The 21,993-nt window shown below is 46.4% G+C and overlaps 1 long non-coding RNA gene across 1 annotated transcript in view; it reads right to left on the bottom strand.

Annotated features, from left to right (window-relative positions):
* LOC142589086 (uncharacterized) overlaps nucleotides 1-21,993 on the bottom strand; it is a 68,335-nt gene that overhangs the window by 24,415 nt on the left and 21,927 nt on the right. The window contains exon 4 of the long non-coding RNA XR_012829819.1: nucleotides 1,358-1,444. This is a non-coding gene — a long non-coding RNA (uncharacterized LOC142589086). The remainder of the gene's footprint in view (nucleotides 1-1,357; nucleotides 1,445-21,993) is intronic.

The raw sequence follows: 21,993 nt of genomic DNA, 5'->3' as shown, positions 1-21,993 counted from the left end.
CGTGGTGATCAGTGATGACACAAAAGGGGCGTCCATACAAGTATGGACGAAACTTGGGAACAGCCCACACAAGAGCGAGGCACTCGCCCTCTGTGATTGAATAATTGCGCTCGGCGGGTGATAGAAGTCGGCTGGCATAGGCTATAACGCGATCATGTCCACGCTGGCGTTGTGCTAACACTGCTCGTATGCAGTGACCACTGGCATCAGTTCGAACTTCCGTTGAGGCAGACGGGTCAAAGTGGACCAGAATTGGAGGCGTGGTAAGGAGAGTCGTGAGCGGCGAAAAAGATGCGGCATGGTCAGGTCCCCAAGAAAATGGGCCGTCTTTCTTCAAGAGGTCGGCAAGGGGGCGTGCGATGGTCGCAAAATCCTTCACCAAGCGTCGGAAATAAGAGCATAGCCCTACGAAACTACGAACGTCCTTGGTAGACTTCGGAACAGGAAAGTTCGTGACGGCGCGAATTTTGCCCGGATCAGGTCGCACGCCTCTGGCGTCCACGAGGTCTCCAAGGACGGTAATTTGGCGGCGAGCGAAGTGACATTTTGACGAGTTCAACTGGAGACCGGTGCCGCGGAACACGTCAAGAATCGCTGAAAGACGGTCTAGATGCGTGTCAAATGTGGGCGAATAAGCGATGACATCGTCCAGATAGAACAAACAGGTGGACCACTTGAACCCCTGAAGCAAAGAGCCCATCATTCGTTCGAAGGTGGCGGGCGCGTTACAGAGACCAAAAGGCATCACCTTGAACTGATAAAGGCCGTCAGGGGCAACAAATGCAGTCTTCTCTCTGTCCATGTCGTCGACGGATATCTGCCAGTATCCGGACCGTAAGTCGATAGAAGAAAAATAGGTGGCTAGAAAAGGTAGAAAAGGTAGGCTAGAATAGGTAGAAAAAAACATTCGACGTGTGGGCCTTGCTGAAAAGCTGCTGTCGCGCTACACTGGCCCATACCGTGTGGTGCGACAAGTGACCGATGTCACGTATGAAGTCATCCCCGCCGACCTCTCAGCGTCATCGTCGGCTGCAAGGGACATCGTTCACGTGGCGAGACTAAAGCCATACCAAACACCATTAACCGCGGATGTGTAGATTAAGCACCGGGACGGTGCTTCTACTGCCGGGGGTGATGCTACGGTACAGCCGCTACAGTGTGGCTGCACTGAGGAGGAGGAAGACGACGTGGGCCCGCTTGATATAGCGTCGCCATTTTGGCCTTCCGTTAGCATCTCTGTAAATAGAGTGTATATAGCATTGGGCTTCAGCTACACGTAACAATATTATTCAGTAAAGCAGGCCTTCAGCGTTGTCATACTCTCTCGTACTTCGGTAATATAAAGAAACGTACGTACGGCTTTCTTTCAGGAACACGTAGTAAACGGCACACGTGTATTGATCATCTGCATACCATATTACTTCCGATCCCTGCTGGCGGCCGGCTGCATCGAAAAAGGAAATGCTTCAATTCAATTTGTTATAAGGTCTATGTTTCCAATCCTAAAATGTTACAGTTTTAACATCGAGCCCCGAGAAACAAGACTCAATGTAAAGAATGTACACAAACCTGACTAAAGCATTCAGAAAGCATGTGACATTTATACAATTTGCAAAAACGGATATTATGGAAGTTAACGCGATGTTTGTCTTTTCGCATTTATTAAATGTAACCAATTATTCCAATAATACCATAAGAAAGTAGACTAATAGTACAGCATCACATTGTTTGCGTGTTTATTGGGCTTACACAGTATGAAAACGAGGCTGTTTTCTGTTGTGTGAGCTTTCTAGACACCTTTCTCTCCATGTCGAAATCTTTTATTTTGTTTTTAGCGTAAACGTCAATGTACGAGAATGGGGGTGACTATTAGATAAAGTAGAGTGGCACACAAGTTCACGGATGCCTATGTTTTCTTGTCGCTGTGACTCCGACTAAGCAATAACGATTTTTAGTTGGCAGCCGCACTTTAATCGGGACTGAGCATCGACAATTACGAATGAGAGTATCTCACAATGACTTTTGTCGTTATTACGCTAAGAATAAAAGTGATGTCGGAACATACTGTATTGCTCAAACTTGTATTTACAATCTTTAGTGGGAGAAATAGGCAAATAGTCCTTATCGGATTAATAGCTCCCCACGCCACAGCGTATACACGTTGAGACACCACAAAGAAATCTGCACCAGAACAGGCTCGCAAGCGCAGCGAATTTTGTGTAGCTAGCACTTAATATTTGGGGTTCACTACCTCTGACTTCCAATGAGCTAGGAAACGATTGGATCGACGTCTATATTTGTCGCAAAACTTTTATTTTTATTGCCCACGATTGCAGTAGAGTTGTTGATGTTTGTCAGTCACACCGTGAAAACCGCACCACGTAAGGTGGTGCCGTATGTCAATATGTCAACACAATAAAAAGATAGGCATATAGGTCCCAACAAAGCAAAGGGACCTTGAAGTAGACAGGAAATGCTAATCACAATAACTATTCCGTGCAGCCGTCTCTTTCAAAGGACCTTTGAACCAATTTTTGTTGACGTTGAGAAATGTATAGCGACCATCCGTCATTTCCTTGTCCCCACTCCTTGGAAGTGCAGTTTGCCGCGCTGTGGGAGCTAATGCCTTTTGCTGCGCTTACCGCGCATCGATGGTCATTGCGCCCTGCTTGACCGACTTGGTCGCCTGCACAACCATTCGGCATAGCCTTCTGTTTCGTTTGAATAAAGCCATTCGACTCTGCGTTCTCAACCTGTCAAAACATTTATTACTTGCCTGCGCTAAACCGAGCTCCCAGAAAATGCATTTCATGTAGAAATTGACTATTTCACAAATACCTTCCAGCAAAAAAAGTACCTTGATACGCGCAAATGAAGCGGACTTATTAACGGTTAAGCGTCGCTTAATATCCAGTTCTCTGGGCTCCCGTTCCTTCTTCAATGCCTTGGACTGCGAAGAATACGGCTAAGCGGCGCGTGCTTGCAACGCTCCGCCTACTGGAGGTCACCGTCGCCACCAGTTGAAATATGATTTTGGGTGTTTACGTAGGCGGCTCTGCTTCCAATTTTAGTGCATACGGCGTACCATATGTAACCAAACGTGACTGTCTTTACCGACCCGCAGTGCGCATAGCCAGCGGACCCGTCGCTGCCCTACGCGGCGGCCGCGGTATCTGTGCTATGTAGCAGACCGTATAGCATGCAATTGTAGTACGCATGCACAGCGTTTCATTTGTTACCGAGAAGTCTTGAGTGCGTACTCGCGTTCATATGCTGCAGTCGGACTACGCTACGTGGCGCGGACCGGCTTTTCTGTACACCAGTTTGAAAATATACACGTAGTAGCAAGATCAAGCTTTCGCATTTTGAAGCACTGTCACGCTCAATATATATATATATGTATATATATATATATATATATATATATATATATATATCAAACCTCCATTGCGCTCAATACTATGCGAAGTCTGCCAAGGCGTCTACCAAGCGCGGCCCGAGGCAGGTTGAACGCTCAAAACTAGTCGATATTTGCGAGATCCGATGCCTGCAACTCCGATAATTATGGTAGCCAGAGTTTAAATTCTGCAAGGACGGCCGTGGATGAGGGCATCTAGGCAATAGTTGGCTTATTTCAGAGGTACGTAGTGTTTATCAAAATTTAGAAGCTGATTTTCCCTTACTGTAACCTGTTTATTAAACTGCTTAACAAATAAATATACGCCGTAAGAGTATGCAGAAGTGCACTGATCCAACCACCATCTTGATTGTTGACAGCTACTGGCCAGTACCAGCCGCGTATGGGAATTTCTTATATTACGGAATAAAACGCTCAAAAAGAGAGTGAAGAACAGGCTTCTGATTTTTGTAACCAAGCCTGGGGGTCAGTTCAAGAACCCTTTAAGCTTAAGAACGCCAGGAGGAAAAGAGTATTCGGTAACCACCTGCATTTATTAGATAACCCCTGCGCTGATTAATGAATGAATGTGTCATGTATTGTGGCGCAAGGGGCCAGGCATGGCGAAAGAGCGCCATGCCAGTATTAACGAGTTTGCATTGCAGTTATGATTTCTATGAAGTTGATGTGACGTGGCTGTAAAAGGGCCTTAAAGATACTCGCGATAAAGTGCGTAAAATCTCTGTGTAATAACGCATTGGTGATAAAAAATGATGGAAACGATGAGCATTAGGATGCATTGCGAGAGAATGATACGATATGCACAATATGTCTCATGCTAAAATTGGGTAGAGCACTACTGCCTCATTAGAGCCTTTGAAGCACAAGAAGCTGGAGGCATGTGCTATGCAAAACATCACAGTGGAGAAGATGTGCTATGAATTTAAAGCGCTTATAACATGCAGGACAACATCATTCCTGAAATCGAGTACTTCTTTGGCGTTAAGGGCAAACACGGGTATTGAAATAACAAAAGAACGCAAAAAAGTAGATTTTCGGGAAAGTGCGTTTCCGCTATGTTTCTACCATTCACGAATCCCTCCGTGTAATCTAGAACCTAAATTTAATCGGAAAATATTAAAAAACACTTATACGGGCCAGGGTGTCCGCGGAATTAGCAAAAAATTGCCAAAAATGTTCCAACTTCGCACCGTCGTCATTTGCGAACGCGTTGGCCGGCGGGCGCCATGTTGAGCTTGTTAGGAAGCTGCTTTCTTTGTGCGGATTTTGCGCTAGTTAGAAATGGCGTAGGTGAGGAGGAACCGAAGCTATCGCGTAATTTCTGAAGGATGCGCCCGTGCTGCTGATTGGCCAAAGCAAGCACGCCCCCCGCGCGCCTCGCTCCTATTGGTCTGGGGTCGTTTGAGTGCGGATTCCCGCGTGCCCCACAGGCTGGTCGCTCTCGTACGCGCTGCGTGTTTGTCACTGTGGTTTTATCGCGCCGCTGGGAACGTTCAGCCGCTCGCTTCTCGAGAACGTTCGATGAAGTGTCTTTTTTGCTGCCCAAATAGAATGGCTGGAGGAGATAGATCGTCGTCTGAAGAGTAGTACGCGTCAAGGGCTCGGCAAGGCGCAAAGGCGGCCGTGGAATGCGCGATAGAAGACGGATAAGCCTGTCATACACCCGGAGTTGCCGGCTGTTGGTCTGCCTGAAGATTCTGCCGGATCGAGTTCCGAGCGGCAACCCAGTACGTCTAGCATCAACACTTCGTCCACCCACGTCTCGCGTGTTGGCGCAGACCGTATAGATACCGTTTTCTTCACGACCGAAGAAATAAGCAAGCGCGCAGCGATCGCCGATAGTGCGAAAACGCGCCTGGCGTCGCACTCTGCAACGGAGCGAAAGTTTGAGCTGCCGGGTGTTGACACGAAATAGGACGTTAGCGACAGCGGAACGGAACCTGCGATCGTGGATTTATTCGTCGTGCAAGACTTTTTTTGGACTTATGCCATGTCCCGTGTGCGCCGAGAAAACGCTGATGCTTTCGAAGGACCCCGCTAAGGAGCACCGGCTCTGCGCCAAGCTTGTGCTGGAGTGCTCCACGTGTGGCATGCGCGAAAGGATCGTCGGAGGCTTCACATGTCCAACAAGAGTCACACAAACAGTAATGCTTTGATAAACAAGCTTGCAAAGAGGCGCAAGCAAGCAACAGACTCTGCCTACAGACCTGGGCTTTTATAGGTACAGGTGTGACCTTTTGCTGAATGCACAATTGTGAGAGTGTGCATGAGATATAATTTTTTTTAGTTGGAATTCTGGGATTTTACGTTCCAAAACCATGATATGATTCTGGACCAATTCTGACCATTTGGGAAGCGCTACAACACAAGCACATGAACTTTTTTGCATTTCAGCTCCATTGAAATGTGGCGACCAGCACTGGGATTTGATCCAATTTTTTTTCTTGTAGCCATAAACTTTGTGGAAAGGACATACTTTGTTGTGGCCATGAACTCTGCGCAAATTTATTTGCAATGGGATGCCATTTGTGTACCTTCTGTTCAACAGGGAACTAAAATAAGAATCTGAAGCTCGTGGTGCTAGCTTTCTGGCATTGCTTTCAATGACTATGCCTGATTTTGCAACCAATATCTCAGTGTTAATTTTTTCAAAATGGCCATATATATGTCATGAACTTGTTGCTGAAAGACAGGGCTACATGGTGATGCAATTTGTATTGCCATATTGTTAGACCATTAAAAGTTACAGTGAACGGAAAGTTGAAACTCGTTTTTCTCAGCTTCATTTTTTTTCGGAACCGCACACTGCCTTACTGGGGATCTTCATATGTTCTTTCTATGCACCAGCAAAATGTTTGGTAGCAATATATTTGTGTCGAATGGATCTAGCCGGTGATGGTATTTATTTATTTCTAAAGTTGCCGGCTAAGTTTTAATTCCCACTAAATACGAATGAAAATTAGCAAATATATTAAAATTATGTTTACATCTGTTTATTCGCATTATAATTGCACTGAGAACAATAAAAATAGCATTACCGGCTAGAGCGACTCTCTGGCGTTTTGACCGTACACTTTGTTTTTCCTCTTGACAAAGTTAAGTTTTTGAAAAGTCCCGTAACAAAATTATTAAATTTCTGTATTAAAAACATTCCATCATTTGTTCTAATCAATATATACAAAAACTAATTATGTATTTGCAATCAGCAGAAAAAACTAAACAATACTGCTACATATCATCCCGTTCACATTACAATTAACAAAATTGCTTTTGGGACCCACGTCTCCACTTAAGAAGCGTTTCCTTACTAAGAAACCTAGCCTTTGAAGAGGGATGCAATAGCTTATGCAAGGGGACAATGTTTCTTTGGCTCAGCTTCGGCTTCCCGACACTCCAAGAGGACGTGTAGGACAGTCAGCCTGTCAATACATCTACCACAGGTTTATTATTTATTACTATTTATTATAATTTATTTATTTATTGGAAAAAATATAGAAAAATTACATGTGCATAGTAGACATAAGGAGGACCCACAGTCAAAGACTGTATCGGGGCCTCCTGTTAAAGACTCTTTTGATGGTATACAATGTTTACAGCAACAGTAGTACAGATGAGAGCTAACAGTGATATCAAAACATGTTTGTAGCATATTAGTAACAAGAACACTTGTAACAGCACGACAATATAAACACCGAATAAAATGAGACAAAATGAAAATATTAGTAAGCATTTATTATGTATGCTTTTAGTTCTCTTTTAAATTGGTATAAATTTTTTTGCATTTTTCTTTATAGGTGGTACAGTATTCCAAAGCGATAGGGAGGAAAATTCTGCATTTTCTTTACCATTGTTAGTTCGCAATTTAGGTAGACGGAAATTATTATTGACTGCAAATCTAGTGTGGCTATGAGCTATCTTGCAACAAGGTGAGAAGCAGATCAGTGGTAGTTCCTTAGTCATATATTTGTAGAATAATATCCCTAGATTATATTTGGTCAGTTTTGAAATGGCTAGGAAGTTGTTTTCATGTAGTAATGATTTTCCATCTGCAAAGCGTGAACAGCTTGCAATAATTCTTATGGACTGCTTGTGGATTTTCTGGAGGGACGCCAAGTGAGCTTTATAAGGGTTGCCCCAGCATATTACGCTCTATTTAATGAGAGTGAATCAATGAGGGGTATAGCGAGATTAATCTACTAAGTGTGAAGTAGGAACGAGTTTTAATTAGAACACGAATACCGTATGCGATATTTTTATGTGAGAAATGTGATCTATATATTTCAAGCTGCAGCCTAGAGAAATCCCAAGGAAAGATGAGCGTGACAGGGAGAAACAGAGTGTGAGCCAAAAGTTAAAGAAGCGAAGGATGCCGAATGTTGTTGATGTCAGAAAAATACAACAAATGTAGTCTTGGTGTCATTAATAAATAACAAGTTAGCATTGCACCAACCTAAAATATTTTCTAGATCAGTATTTAACTTGTTGATAAGAAGCGACATGTTTTATCAGAGGCAAATATGGTAGTATCATTACCGTACAGTATGCACTTAGTAGACGACAAACAGTTAGGTCGATCATTAATACAAATCAAAAACAGTAGTGGTCCTAAGATGGATCCTTGAGGGATGCCGATATTAGTGGTTTGTTGTCTGGAATAGGCATTATAAACACGCACAACCTGTACACTGTTTGATAAGTCACTTTTTAATATTGAGAGTGCAGGATCACGAACACCGATAGCCTCAATATTATCAAAAATGATATTATGGTTTAAGCATAATGTCTTTTGGAGGTTAATTTCCAGAAAGTAGAAAATTATAGGTCCTAAATGTGTTTCGTATTCTGAGACGACAATGTAGGACATCTCTTCAACGTGATTTTGTGGCGGAGGGCCATAAACCTAACTGTGCCTTTATCACGTGCAGTTTATTATTTGTTACTGCGTCCCACATGCGTTGCCAGTGGTTTCGTAGTTGCTGTCATAAGAAAGGCTTCTGATCTTTGACAGGGACAGCAGCGGTGGGATTAAAAGCATCTTATGTAATTGACATGACCATCTGGTCCACCAGAGCGTTACCCCCGATTCCTCTATGGCCAGGTACCCAGAATATCATTATATTCTGATTAGATAGATGAGCTTTGCACTGCTTGGAATAGAGCTGAATAAGTACTGGATTTTTTTGCTTACAGAGTGACATCAAGGCCTTCACGACACTTAGGGAGCCTGTGCATATTGACACGTGTACTTATCTTTATCGGGCGACCACGTTTCGCCGCCTAACAAATGTAATCGCACAACGCGGGACACGCCTACCTGTATCCGAAGTTTCTGGAAAGTTATCGATGCTTCTATCCGCTGTCTTTTGTCGCCGAACCTTGTGTTATCTGACTTATTCGCCTGAGGCGAATGGTGTAGAACTTTTTGTGGAAGGCGCGCGGGTCCCAACGATTAGTCTGGAACATTCGACGATTGCTGTATAAAAGCCGACGCGGTTGACCCGCTGAGCAGATTTTCTACGATCGACGACCGTGTTCGCCGCTATCGTTGTGCTATAAATGTAGCCTGTTCTTGTGGGCACAGGTTCGCCCAATAAAAGTTAGTTTTGTCTTTCACAGTATTGCTCCTGTGTTCTTCAACGTCAACACCACGTGACAATATAGTTACGCGCTATTCCCGCGCACTGAAGCACGCACCCTTCAGAGCATGGAAGAATGCGCCAGATAACGGTGAAGACGACGATCAGAGTAGCGCTCGTGTTCTTGTTCTGCCATCAAGCCTGCAGCCGTCTCTCTCTGCATATATTTTCTAAATACAATTTCCTATCCCTTTTGTCTACTCTCCTCCCTTTGACATTTTGGTGGGAGGTGCGGGGTATCCACACGGTACAAAGGACCTCCGCAGTGGGCGACGCTTGGCCTTCTCCACGATGGCGGAAGAGGGGTCGGCGCCCACCGAGGCGACTGCAATGACAACGGTCGCCATGGCTCAGCTAAAAGACCCAGGCACATTCTGCGAGACTGACAAAGTCGACATCGAGGATTGGCTACCGCTGTACGCGCGTGAAAGTAAGAATAATCACTGCGATGCGACGATCATGTTGGGCAAACATAAAATTTTAACTCAAAGGAACAGCAAAGGCGGGGTTTGAAAATAACGAAGACGAAATTGGGAGCTAGCATGTGCGCAAGCCAATAAACTAATGCATCAGCGCGACCTAATTAACGTTGAAATCTCGTGACATATGGGGATCACGGTCCTTAATACTAAGAAAACATCCTTATTTATTTTCCAAGAGGCCAAGATTATCAATGTAATACGTACATTGGTAATTGGGAGAGCATTTCTTCAGTCATCATCATCATCATCATCATCATCATCATCAGCCTGGCTACGCCCACTGCAGGGCAAAGACCTCTACAATACTTCTCCAACTACCCCGGTGATGTGCAAATTGTAGCCATGTTGTCCCTGCAAACTTAATCTGATCCGCCCAACTAAATTTCTCCCGACCCCTGCTACGCTTCCCATCTCTTGGAATCCATTTTGTAACTCTTAATGATCATCGGCTATCTTCCCTTCTCATTAAATGCCCGGCTCATTACCCTTTTTTTCTTGATTTCAACTTATGTGTCAACTCGCGTTGGTTCCCTTGCCTAATCTGCACTTTTCTTATCCCCCTCCCATAACATTACACCCATCATTCTTCTTTCCATAGTTACAAAGATGGCGCCGAATCAAACAACACACGAAGATGGGACACGAGACAGCACGTAGGCACGTGTTTTATTCGGCGCCGTCTTTGTAATCATGCTTAACCAACTAGGCCACCAACACATGCTCAGTTACTTCTTTCCAAAGGTCAGTTGCGCTGTCCTCAATTTAGGCAGAACCCTTTTCGCAAGCCTCCAGGTTTCTGCTCCGCAGGTGAGTACTGGTGAGATACAGCTGTTATACACTTTTCTCTTGAGGGATAACGGCAACCTGCTGTTCATGATCTGAGAATGCCTGCCAACCGCACCCCAGCTCATTCTTATTCTTCTGATTATTTCAGTATCATAATCTGTATCCACGGTCACAACCTGGCCTAAGTAGATGTATTCCCTTACCACTTCCAGTGACTCGCTACATATCGTAAACTGCTGTTCTCTTCCGAGGCTGTTAAACATTACTTTAATTTGCTGCAGATTAATTTTCAGACCCACCCTTCTGCTTTGCCTCTACAGGTCAGTGAGCATACATTGCAATTGGTCTCCGGAGTTACTATGCAACGCAATATCATCGACAAATCGCAGTTACTAAGGTATTCTCCATTAACTCTTATGCCGAATTCTTCCCAATCCAAGTCTCTGAGTGCCTTTTGTAAATACCGTGTAAATAGCATGGGAGAGATCGTATCTCCCTGCCTCTCGCCTTTCTTTATTGGGATTTTGTTGCTTTCTTTATGGAGGACTACGGTGGCTGTGGAGCCGCTATAGATATCTTACAGTATTTTTACATACGGGTCGTCTACATCCTCATGCCGAAATGCCGGCATGACTGCTGAGGTTTTCACGGAGTCAAACGCTTTCTCCTAATCAATGAAAGCTATATATAAGGGTTGCTTATATTCTACCCACTCCTCTATCACCTGATTGATAGTGTGAATATGGTCTACTGTTGAGTAGCCGTCCCAAAATCATGCCCGGTCACTTGGTTGACAGAAGTCCAAGGTGTTCCTGATTCTATCTGCGATTACCTTAGTAAATAGTTTGTAGGCAACCGACAGTAAGCTGATCGGCCTACAATTTTTCAGGTCCTTAGCGTCGCCTTTCTGGTGGATTAAGATGATGTTAGCGTTCTTCCAAGAATGCGGTACGCTCATGAAGTGAGGCATTGCGTATACAGGGTGGCCAGTTTTGCTGGAACAATCTGTCCACCATCCTTCAACAAATCTGCTGTTACCTGATCCTCCCCAGCTGCCTTCCCCCTTGGCATAGCTCCCAAGGCTCTCTTTACATCTTCCAGCGTTACTTGTGAGATGTCAAATCCCTCTATAATATTACCTCTTCCATTATCGTCATTAGTGCCACTGGTACTCTATAAATCTCTTAGAAGTCCTCAGCCACTTGAACTATGTTCCAATGTTTGTAATGATATTGCCGGCTTTGTCTCTTAGCGCATCCGTTTGATTATTGCCTATTCTTAATATCTTATTCACTGCTTTTAGGCTTCCTCCATTCCTGAGAGCATGTTCAATTCTATCCATATTATACTTCCTTCTGTCCGCTGTCTTACGCTTGTTGATTAACATCGAAAGTTCGGCCACTTCTGCTCTAGCCGTAGGGTTAGATGCTTTCATACATTGGCATCTCTTATTCAGATCTTGCATCTCCTGCGATATCTTAACGGTATCTTGTCTAACGAAGTTACCACCTGCTTAGATTGCACACTTCTTACCGATTCCCATAATATTGTCGTTCATTGCTTCAACACTAAGGTGCTCTTCCTGAGTTAAAGGCGAATGCCTCTTCTGTAGCTTGACTCGGAATTCCTCTATTTTCGCTATTACTGATAACTCATTGAACGGCTTCTTATGTGCCAGTTTCTTGCGTTCCCTCTTCAAGTCTAGGGAAATTCGAGATCTTACCATCCTTTGGTCACTGCAGCGCACCTTGCTTAGCACGTCCACATCTTGCATGATGCCAGGGTTAGCGCAGAGTACGAAGTCTATTTAACTTCTAGTCTCGCCATTGGGGCGCCTCCACGTCTTCTTTCCGTTATCCCGCTTGCAGAAGAAGGTATTCATTATCCGGAAATTATTTCGTTCTGCAAACTACTAATAACTCTCCCCTGCTATTCCTATAACCTATGATGTATTCCCCCACTGACTTGTCTCCAGCCTACTTCTTGCCTACGCTTTTCTTCATGCCTACGCTCATAAATACAACCTTAGCAAAACATTTGAGTAGGTAGAAAATCGTACAACCAAACCCTTTTTTTCTGACTACACCATATCATACAAGTGTCACTGACTTAAAATCAAAGGCTAATCTTCCCAAACTACATAGGCACCACAGTACGTTCATACTTTGCCTTTATCATAAACTCTACTATATCCTCTCTGCTGACACCGTCTTTCAAATCATATCAGCCACCATAAAGCAGTCTATCCGCCACGTGCTAGGAGAACTTCTCATCTTCATTCCTTTTTTTGTCAAACAGCGATTGATTGAAATATTCTTCCAGTCAGGGTCCTATTTCATGATGATCCTCGCGTTTTAGGTCCGCCATTTAATTACTGGCCTGATTGCGCCATCTGCTTTTATTATCTGTATAATTATTTTAAACGTGTTTCTGCCAACATCTTATTATGTTTATCGAAACGGCTGCCTGTTTTTACTTTTACTTACCGTGTTCCACCCCTAGAAAAATCTTACCGCTACCTTTTGTACACATTACGTTCAACACTTGTCCATTATCCTATGTGGTAAGTTTTCCTGTTTTTTTTGCGCATATTCCTATCCCTTAACCTGTGGATGTGCAAGGTGTTGTAGTCTTTCCAGTTTTCTACGTTGCAGTTTCTCTCCTAACTCATTTCAGTGCTTATTGCGATGGTATTGTTGTTGCCAATTTGCATGCTTGCCCACACCTTATGTGAAATCCCTCCAGCAGGTGTATTGGAAGTATTGTAAATAAAAATAACTAAATAAATTAGTTCAAGCTCTAATGGCGCTAATATATAACGCAAAGTATTTTATTTCGCTCGATTATTTATAGCTAGCCTGATTTATTTGTCGTTAAGCCTAAGTAACATCAATGTAATAGCTCTCCTTTTGGCTTCTTTGCCCATCATTAGTCTACGCAATTATTATTTAGGCCTAAATATTTAACCATAGGTGAGCTAATTAGGCTTTATTAACATTAAATGCTTCTAATACGAGCAAATGAGTACTACCTATCCCAACGATTAAATATTGAATAGCGGATTTCGTGTGAGAGCTACAGAACTGATTCCCCTTGGTAGGCTCCTTGAAACCAAAACTGCCTGGAAAAAGAGCGTCTGTATCGTCGATGTCGCCGCCCCCCAGCCTTTCGTCACGTCTCCGAGATCACCACAACTCCGGCCCGCGAGCCGCCTGCGTCATCTGTTTGCTGTCTGCGTTGGCCTGCTAGTACAGCAAACTGCACTCTCTTCACTCAGATTCCGGATGCGCATTACTGAAGATATCACACCGCCGACCCTCGGGTGCCGTTTTACTGAACGATTGGGCCAATTGGTGGTGATGATACATGGTGTGTCACACCTTCTCTCACCGCTGGAAATTAGAAGTGCGGCGAAGAATTGTGGCTGCTTTACTCGCGGTTGGCTTTGAAACTACGTTGCATATTCGCAAGAAAGGATGCAAGATCATTGGAATAGTTATAATGTCGTTGCGATTCTTAGGATACTTCACGTACTTTCAAGGGAATGTGTATCTACGAATCTAAGTTTGCATACTTGTACCTGACCATTCTCCCGCCTACCTGAGTCACAGGGTAGTCAGTGGTTGAATGGCTAGCGCGTCAGACTGATGTGCTGAGGCAACAGGTTTCAAAACCACCGATGGCGCCAACTTGCTTCACTTAGTAGATAGCAATGTACACATACGTGCCGCTCTTGAGTGATCCTCTGTCACGCTGACGTGGGTTACTTTAGATGCGAGACTGGGTAGCTACCGCTGTTCGAAGAAACTGTTTAACATCGACTTCGGGTACAGGTTATGCGCCAATCGCTCGGCGGAGCGGAAACTTTGTTCTGGTTTTGCACTGTTCTAAAACGAACATCTTTAAAGAATACTTGGGTCATTGGGTATGTACCAGTAGGCGTGTGCCAATCTTCTATGGACGCCATGGACGCCAATTTGGGCGAATAGGTATATGCTACTGGGAATGTGCCGCTCTGCAATGGCGAGGAATATCACTTAAATTTCTCCATTTCTGAGAGGAATCCAACCAACGTCGCTAGGGTTCCGACACGGATAGCAACTAGACACATTAACACGCTGCGCCACAAATTTCCTTTGGTATGTGCCACTATAGCATGAACTTATTTCACGGCAACGCTTCTATTAGCTGCGCCATGACGACACTGGGCATGCGCCGTATACTAATCACCAAACTGAACAACTGGCTATGTGATACTCAGTATGGGGCAAGCGAATGAAGAATTCATAGCGTTCGCGGGCAACGGCGCGCAGTGCTTCTCGTCTGACCAGCCGCGCGCGGACTTCTCGGCAGTACCATTATATGGCGAAGCGGGCCAAGAAAGAATCGCAAGAGAATAGCCCTGTTGCCGCATGACGCGTTTCTCAGCGTTCACACGCACAGGAGCGCCATGCATTTCGAAGGCCACGTGCATGCTGTAGAAGTCCGTGAAAGAACACACAGGAAGTGCGGTCAATGAGCAAACATGCCGATTTAATGAAACAAGAGTGAGGATTATGGTGGCAGGAAAGCGAGGAAGAATCCTCTACATACTCCTCGCCCCGACATGAAACGTTATTTTCGTTGCCTTTGCAAAGAGACAGTCCGGATACACCATATAAAACGATCGTGACGATCGATTAGGCCAGAGTATGTAAACGGAACATTCCACGGCGGTGTTTTCCACTAATTCGTGTAAATTCGCCTTGTGATCGGTATTCACCAGGATATGTGCCCTGTCCTTGATGGCTTACAGAATGCGCAGTTGTACCATGTTCCGCAGTCATAATTCTGGTGTGCACGCATAGTGATGTTAGGTGACGTACCTCAACATTTAACATCAGAAGCAGCCGCTTCTTTTTATATGGTCGATTAGTATCATATGGCCGCTGCTTGATGTTCCTTGAAACCATGTGAATGTCGTCAAGAGATGTGAAGAATCAGCAAAGCAGTCGGCGAAACGGCAACGTTGTTCTTTCTTTGCATTGCTTTGCTCATGCAAAGATGATATCCCGTCTCTGACGCATAGTTTGCCTGGCTTTACTGGATATCCACGCCGTTATTGGTGTCAGTGGTGCAATGTTGGTTGTTATTTTCGAGTTAAGCAGTTGGTTTTGACGGTGGGGGGAAGCAGTGACCAGACGCTCTTCTACGTTGATTGAGCAGCCACGATGGGCCTGCTCTTGCCGGTATCAGTACTGGCTGAAATTCATTTCTCTTCGGTTCATCCTTGCACCTTCGTGGTCTCCAATAATATGAGCAGGCGTTCAGCTTGCCTGGACGACGCTATGACTCTTCGCTGAAAATAAGGTCTTCGTGGACTCCTGGACTGTTCACCAGAGGCGCTGTCGAACTGCGATCGCAAACCTGCACAGTGCACGAAAGCTCTTTCGGTATCCCTGTGGTTACAAGAGCTATTTCTTAATCAATTTTGTGCTTTCGACGCGTCTCTAAAGTCCAAGATGAGATAAAGACATCAGCTGATAGCTGTCTTTGGTTCCGTCATCCACGTCTCCAATCATGTTACTACTTGTTTTACACATGACAATTTTGTGTTCAGTAGGTACTTCGGTATCAATGAGGATGTCTCTCTCTAAGTCGTCCTTTATTTACCGTGATGAATACGGTCCCGTCTTGTAGCTTCGGTCTTACAATCTTTTAGCGGTTTTATTTCTTGAAACGCATGAGGCACAAGAGTAATTGAATGGTCATTCTGCTTTCCGATATCTGTGACATGTCTTCACTGCTTGCACACTTTCTCATCAGAATAGGAATTCTGATTTTTGTCTTTGCTGCAACCAGTCTGTCTCTGTAATCTACCGGAATACTATCTTCTTCATACATGTCATCATCAGACACCAGTACTTGGACCTTTTCCTCTAGAAGACGAAGCCTCTCCTGAAGCAATTCGATATGGCGGCTGACGAGGCGAATTTAAACCGTTGAGACTTCACGGAGATCCGGGTCAGTATCGTCCAAAATGAGGCTGACCGTCGTTCTTATCAGTGTCATATTCCTGCTCAGCGCGGCCTCCTTGTAGCAGAAAACTGTCGCTGGTTGGATGAGCGTCGCTGATAGGGCTGAATCCGCTCTTGCTTGCGAATCGATCCGTGGGCCCGTCATCTGTCAGTCATCGGGGCATGTTCGGCCGTTAATTAATACAGCTCCGGGGTTTCACGGTCAACTTTGTTGAAACCCGCGAAGCACCACACAGGAAGAGCTGTTGATGAGAAAACATGGCGATTTTAGGGAACAAGAGTGATGATGAAGAGGATTATACTTGAGCGAGGAAGAACTTACTAAACTTGCTTTGCAGAAGCGGCGCTCGATGGCGCCAAGGGTTCATAGCGAAGTGCGAAAATGGTGTCCCGCTGTGCTACACGACTGAAACAGAAGTTGTTTCGTGGGTAGAAATACATTATGTCGCTTTATTTATTGTATACTAGTGCATTACATTCTACAGGTATTGCGATATGGGTACTGCTGCAGTTTTCATGCGGTGCTTGAATGTACAGCTGACGCCTCCCGTGGCTTTTTTTCAAGTACGTTAGACCGTTCCTACACTCTTCTTAAGGAAGGGAATTTGTAAAATGTATTATACGCACGGCACAACAAAACGTTGAGCATGTCGTACAGCTGAATACACGCTTCCCTCGGGTCAGCGCTAATTCTATTTGTATTAATGTGCAGCTTGCCTGGGTCGGCGCCGGCAGCGCAGAGCGGCGTTCTCATCACTGCTTCAACAACTGCCGTATATGCTTCCATAGCGTTCATACGTCATTTCACATTAACAATATCAATTGGTGATGCGCGTTCCGTCGTCGAGTAGAAGGACGTATAAGTGAACAAAATCTAGATTAGGCGTTGTTGTATGCCGATGGTAACAAGGCGTTAGCTTAAAAAGATGGGAAAGCAACCATGGAGGACCTTCTGTTGGGCACTAGATCCTCGAAAGTCACTTTTTATGATCTGGCAGATAGTACGAAGTATTCTTCCCCTTCCTAAGCGAAAACATCCTTTCCGTGATCTAGCGCTTCACCAATCTCTGACGGAAGCACAGATTGCTGAATACTTGTGCAATAGAGTTACCAGTTCAGATATTTCAAGGTACCGCACCACGCACCGTACAGTACCGCACCATGTTTTAAAGATACTCGCCTTGACCTTCCTCTCACGATGCCAGTATTGGAAACTGCACTTGCTGTTTGGAGATGATCACCTGCACCTGGACATGACGGTATTTCATGTACTCCTCTGTGGCAACTTTTCATGGAACCTCGGAAAGTTCTACTGTCGCACTACAAGGCCGCGTCGTTGTCCAGTACAGTTCAGAAGCGATGGAACGCAAGCCCTTTGGTGGCCCTCCCAAAGCGAGGAAAATCGCCTTACGAACTGTCATATTACGGGCTAGTAAGTTTGCTGGTTGTGTCGTTAAGGCGATGTTGCGTTTCGCCTGCGACACGCGGTTTTGCCGGCGCGACTGCGGCGGGGCGGCAGACATTTTGGCCCGTTCGGCGTCGCCGCAACGCTCCCCGCCAGGCGTTTCCAGGCGTTTCCAGGCGCGACTGCGGCGGGGCGGCAGACATTTTGGCCCGTTCGGGGTCGCCGCAACGCTCCCCGCCAGGTGTTTCCAGGCGTTTCCAGGCGCGACTGCGGCGGGGCGGCAGACATTTTGGCCCGTTCGGCGTCGCCGCAACGCTCCCCGCCAGGCGTTTCCAGGCGTTTCCAGGCATGTTCCGATGCCACGTGTCTTCATGTGCGTGTGTGAGTGTATGTGCCATTGTGCCCGAACGGCGGCGATGCGACAGCAGGGGGTCACCCTCTCCTTCCAGTCTTTGTGCCCGACCGGCGGCGCTACGACAGTGTGCGTCACCATTAGCCCATTGTACAATCACGTGCTCGTCTATTGAGGGGTTCCTTCTTGCCCTCAACTGCGAGAGTATAAAAACAGCTGCCCCCGGACGCCAAGAGGGGGGGCTCCGATTTCTTCTGTTGAGTAAAGTGCTCTCCCGTCTCTCTACTTCGGTCAACCTGACCGCCAACTCTTTGCGATGTTAAAATAAACAAGTTGTTTTGTTGTTACCAGTCGACTCATGCTTTGCCGGGACCTTCGGATGCTTCCAGTTGTACCCCAGGCCGCCAGGCCAACGCTACCCTTGGGGCTTGCGACCCAGGTACAACCACGGGCGTCAGCGCCGAGTTTCCAACAACCGATGCCATCGGTGGGATCCAAACAACTGTCTGCCAGCGGTGAGATCGCGACAACGGAGGCCAGCAGCGAAGATATGCAGTTGACTGTATGCTGAGCAGCTCAACGACGATCCGGGAGCAGTGCAACGAGCCCTGTGTGATGACTGGTTGCCTGCAGCGGAACGACTGCGCTGGACTCTTGGCTGCGAGGTTTGGTGAGTGCGGGACTTTCTTCTTCTGAGCTTTGCCAGGCTTTTGTTAGTGTCAGAAACAGAGCTGGTAATTGTGGTTGTCGTTGCTGCCGGGTTAGTTTGCGGCAAGGCAATAGTAAGCAGTAGAGAAAGCAGCATTCAGAGCAGCCATGGATTTGAAGTCGTTGCGCAAACCGAAATTGTTGGAGCTTGCAAGAGAGTTGGGTCTGGATGTCTCAGACAAACTAAGAAAACCTGAACTGCTAAAGGCTATTCTTGAGTTAGAGGCTGAGGATGACGAGCTGTCGGAATGCCTTGAGACTATTGAGGAGAGGGAGACTGCAAAAAGACAGGAGCGCGAACTTAAAGAACAGAAAGAAAAAGAAGAGCGTGAACGTAAAGAACAGAAAGAAAAAGAAGAGCGTGAACGTAAAGAACAGAAAGAGCGAGAGCAACAAGAGCGTGACCGTCAACACGCTTTGGAAATGAAGCGTCTTGAGGTAGAGATGGAACGCGCTCGTAATGGAAGTCAGGCACACGGTGCAGGAGAACGCGTATTGTTCAAAATGACTGACCTGATGCGGCCGTTTAAGCTTGGAGAGGACATTGGTTTGTTCCTGGTTAACTTTGAGCGAACGTGCGAGAAGCAGGGGTTCTCTCGGGAAACGTGGCCACAGCGCTTGCTCACTTTGTTACCCGGCGAGGCGGCCGACGTAGTCGCTCGCTTGGATAGAGAGGAGGCAGAGGATTTCGACAAAGTAAAATCGAGTCTGCTAAAAAAGTACCGGCTGTCTGCGGAGGCGTTCCGTCGGAAGTTTCGGGAAAATGAGAAAGGCAAAAGTGAGTCATATACAGAGTTTGCGTATAGGCTTATGTCAAACATGCAGGAGTGGCTCAAAGAAGGAAAAGCGTTTGGTGACCACGATAAAGTTCTGCAGTGTTTTGGGCTAGAACAGTTTTATAGTCGGTTACCGGAGAACGTGCGATACTGGGTCTTGGATAGGCCAGACGTTTGTACGGTGGCTAAAGCCGCTGAGCTAGCCGAGGAGTTTGTGACGCGTCGGGCTCGCGGAGCTAAGGACGGTCAAAAGGGTGAATTTGGCTCGAAGTTTGAGAGGCCGAAGTTCACACCCATGAGAGCAAAGGGGAACACGCGTAGTGCGGATGCGAGTGGAAGCAGTGCGACCGAACCTAAGGAGACGGCGGCAGTCGAAGCCGAACGCAGAAAGCGGTTCGAGATGAGGCAAGCGCGCGTTTGTTATACGTGCCAGAAGCCGGGTCACTTTTCGGCGCAGTGTCCGGAAACAACACCAAAAGTTGTGTTTTTTTCAATAGGCAGCACTGACGAGAACATGAAGCTTCTCGAGCCTTACATGCGAGACCTCCTCGTGAACGGGAAAGAGTGCCGAGTGCTTCGCGATTCCGCAGCTACGATGGATGTAGTTCACCCGTCTTACGTAGAACCCCATATGTTCACGGGCGAGTGCGCATGGATCAAGCAAGCCGTGGAAGCTCATAGCGTGTGTCTGCCAGTAGCAAAGGTGCTTATTGAAGGACCTTTCGGAGCGCTTGAGACGGAGGCGGCAGTGTCATCTATGCTGCCACCCCAGTACCCGTACCTATATTCAAACAGCTCCGATCACCTCCTGCGCGAGAAGGGGCTTTTGTTTGGTGAAGCTAGTGTTCAGGCCTTAACCAGATCGAAGGTTCGGGAGCTCGCTGCAAAGGCGGTAGTTGCGGGGCCGACGTTATCAAACAACGAAAAAGGGTCAGAGGCGCAGCAAGCTGATATTCAGAGCACGCCCGAACTGAATAAACTTGAGTCTGTAACGTTAAAGGCACCAGATACCGGAGAGGAAAATCCCGATGCGGGAAAGTTAGAAGAGCTATCTACTGATTTGCTCATCGCGCCTACGTCAGACGGACTTAATAGGTTGCTAAAAGTCAGCCGGTCGGCTTTGATAGCCGAGCAAAAAAAGGATGGCAGCCTGGAAAACGTGCGCTGCAATGTCAAAGAAGGTATCGCCAGGAAAACTGCGCGTTTTGTGGAAAGAGGTGGAGTCCTGTACCGGAAGTATCTAGACCGCCGAGGAGTGGAGTTCGATCAGCTGATCGTGCCTCAATGCTATCGTCAGGATCTGTTGCGCTTGTCACACGGGGGTTCGTGGTCCGGACACCTTGGAGTTAAGAAAACTAAGGACCGTCTCTTGCAAGAGTACTATTGGCCAGGGTGTTTTCGGGACGCAGACCATTTCGTGAGGACATGTGACACTTGTCAGCGGGTGGGCAAACCAGGGGACAAATCAAGGGCGCCGTTGAAATTGGTACCTATCATAACGGAGCCTTTTAGACGGCTCGTTATTGATACAGTGGGACCTCTGCCGGTAACAGCCACGGGGTACAGACACATTTTGACTGTGATCTGCCCAGCGACAAAGTTCCCTGAAGCAGTGCCGCTTAAAGAACTCAGCTCAGTTGAGATAGTTAATGCACTACTGTCCATATTTGCGCGAGTTGGTTTCCCTGCGGAAATCCAATCAGATCAGGGCACAGTGTTTACTAGCGCTTTGACGACAACTTTTCTCGAAAGGTGTGGGGTAAAGCTGTTACACAGCTCAGTGTACCACCCACAGTCGAATTCCGTTGAGAAGCTCCACTCCGTCATGAAGCGCGTGTTGAGAGCATTGTGTTTTGAACATCGAACTGACTGGGAGCTGTGTCTGCCTGGGGTGATGTTTGCGTTAAGAACCGCGCCGCATGCAGCTACGGGGTTTTCGCCAGCTGAACTGGTGTACGGTCGCTCGCTTCGGTCTCCGCTTCGCATGCTTCGAGAATCGTGGGAAGGTAGGGGCGACGACCCAGTCGTGGTGGAGTACGTACTTAAGCTCCTCGAACGCTTAAGAAGGGCACAGGAGTTGTCAGGTGAAGCAATGACAAAGGCCCAGCAGAGGGCCAAGGTTTATTATGATCGGACAGCCAGGGCCCGTCGTTTTGAGGTGGGCGATGAGGTCATGATATTGCGCACATCGCTAAACAACAAACTAGACGTGCAGTGGGAGGGCCCAGCACGAATTGTTCAGAAACTGTCGGACGTTAACTACGTGGTAAGTATGCCAGGAAAGCGGAAAGCACAGCAAGTTTACCACTGTAATCTGCTCAAACCTTATAGACAAAGGGAAGCAGTGGTGTGCATGATGGTAAACGTTCCTGAAGAGCTTCCGGTCGAGCTTCCGGGACTAGGCTCAGTGACG

This window comes from Dermacentor variabilis, chromosome 7 (genome assembly GCF_050947875.1).
Source record: "Dermacentor variabilis isolate Ectoservices chromosome 7, ASM5094787v1, whole genome shotgun sequence".
NCBI lineage: Eukaryota > Metazoa > Arthropoda > Arachnida > Ixodida > Ixodidae > Dermacentor > Dermacentor variabilis.
The sequence above is the reverse complement of the archived record's forward strand: the minus strand, read 5'-3'. Positions and strand labels throughout refer to the sequence as shown.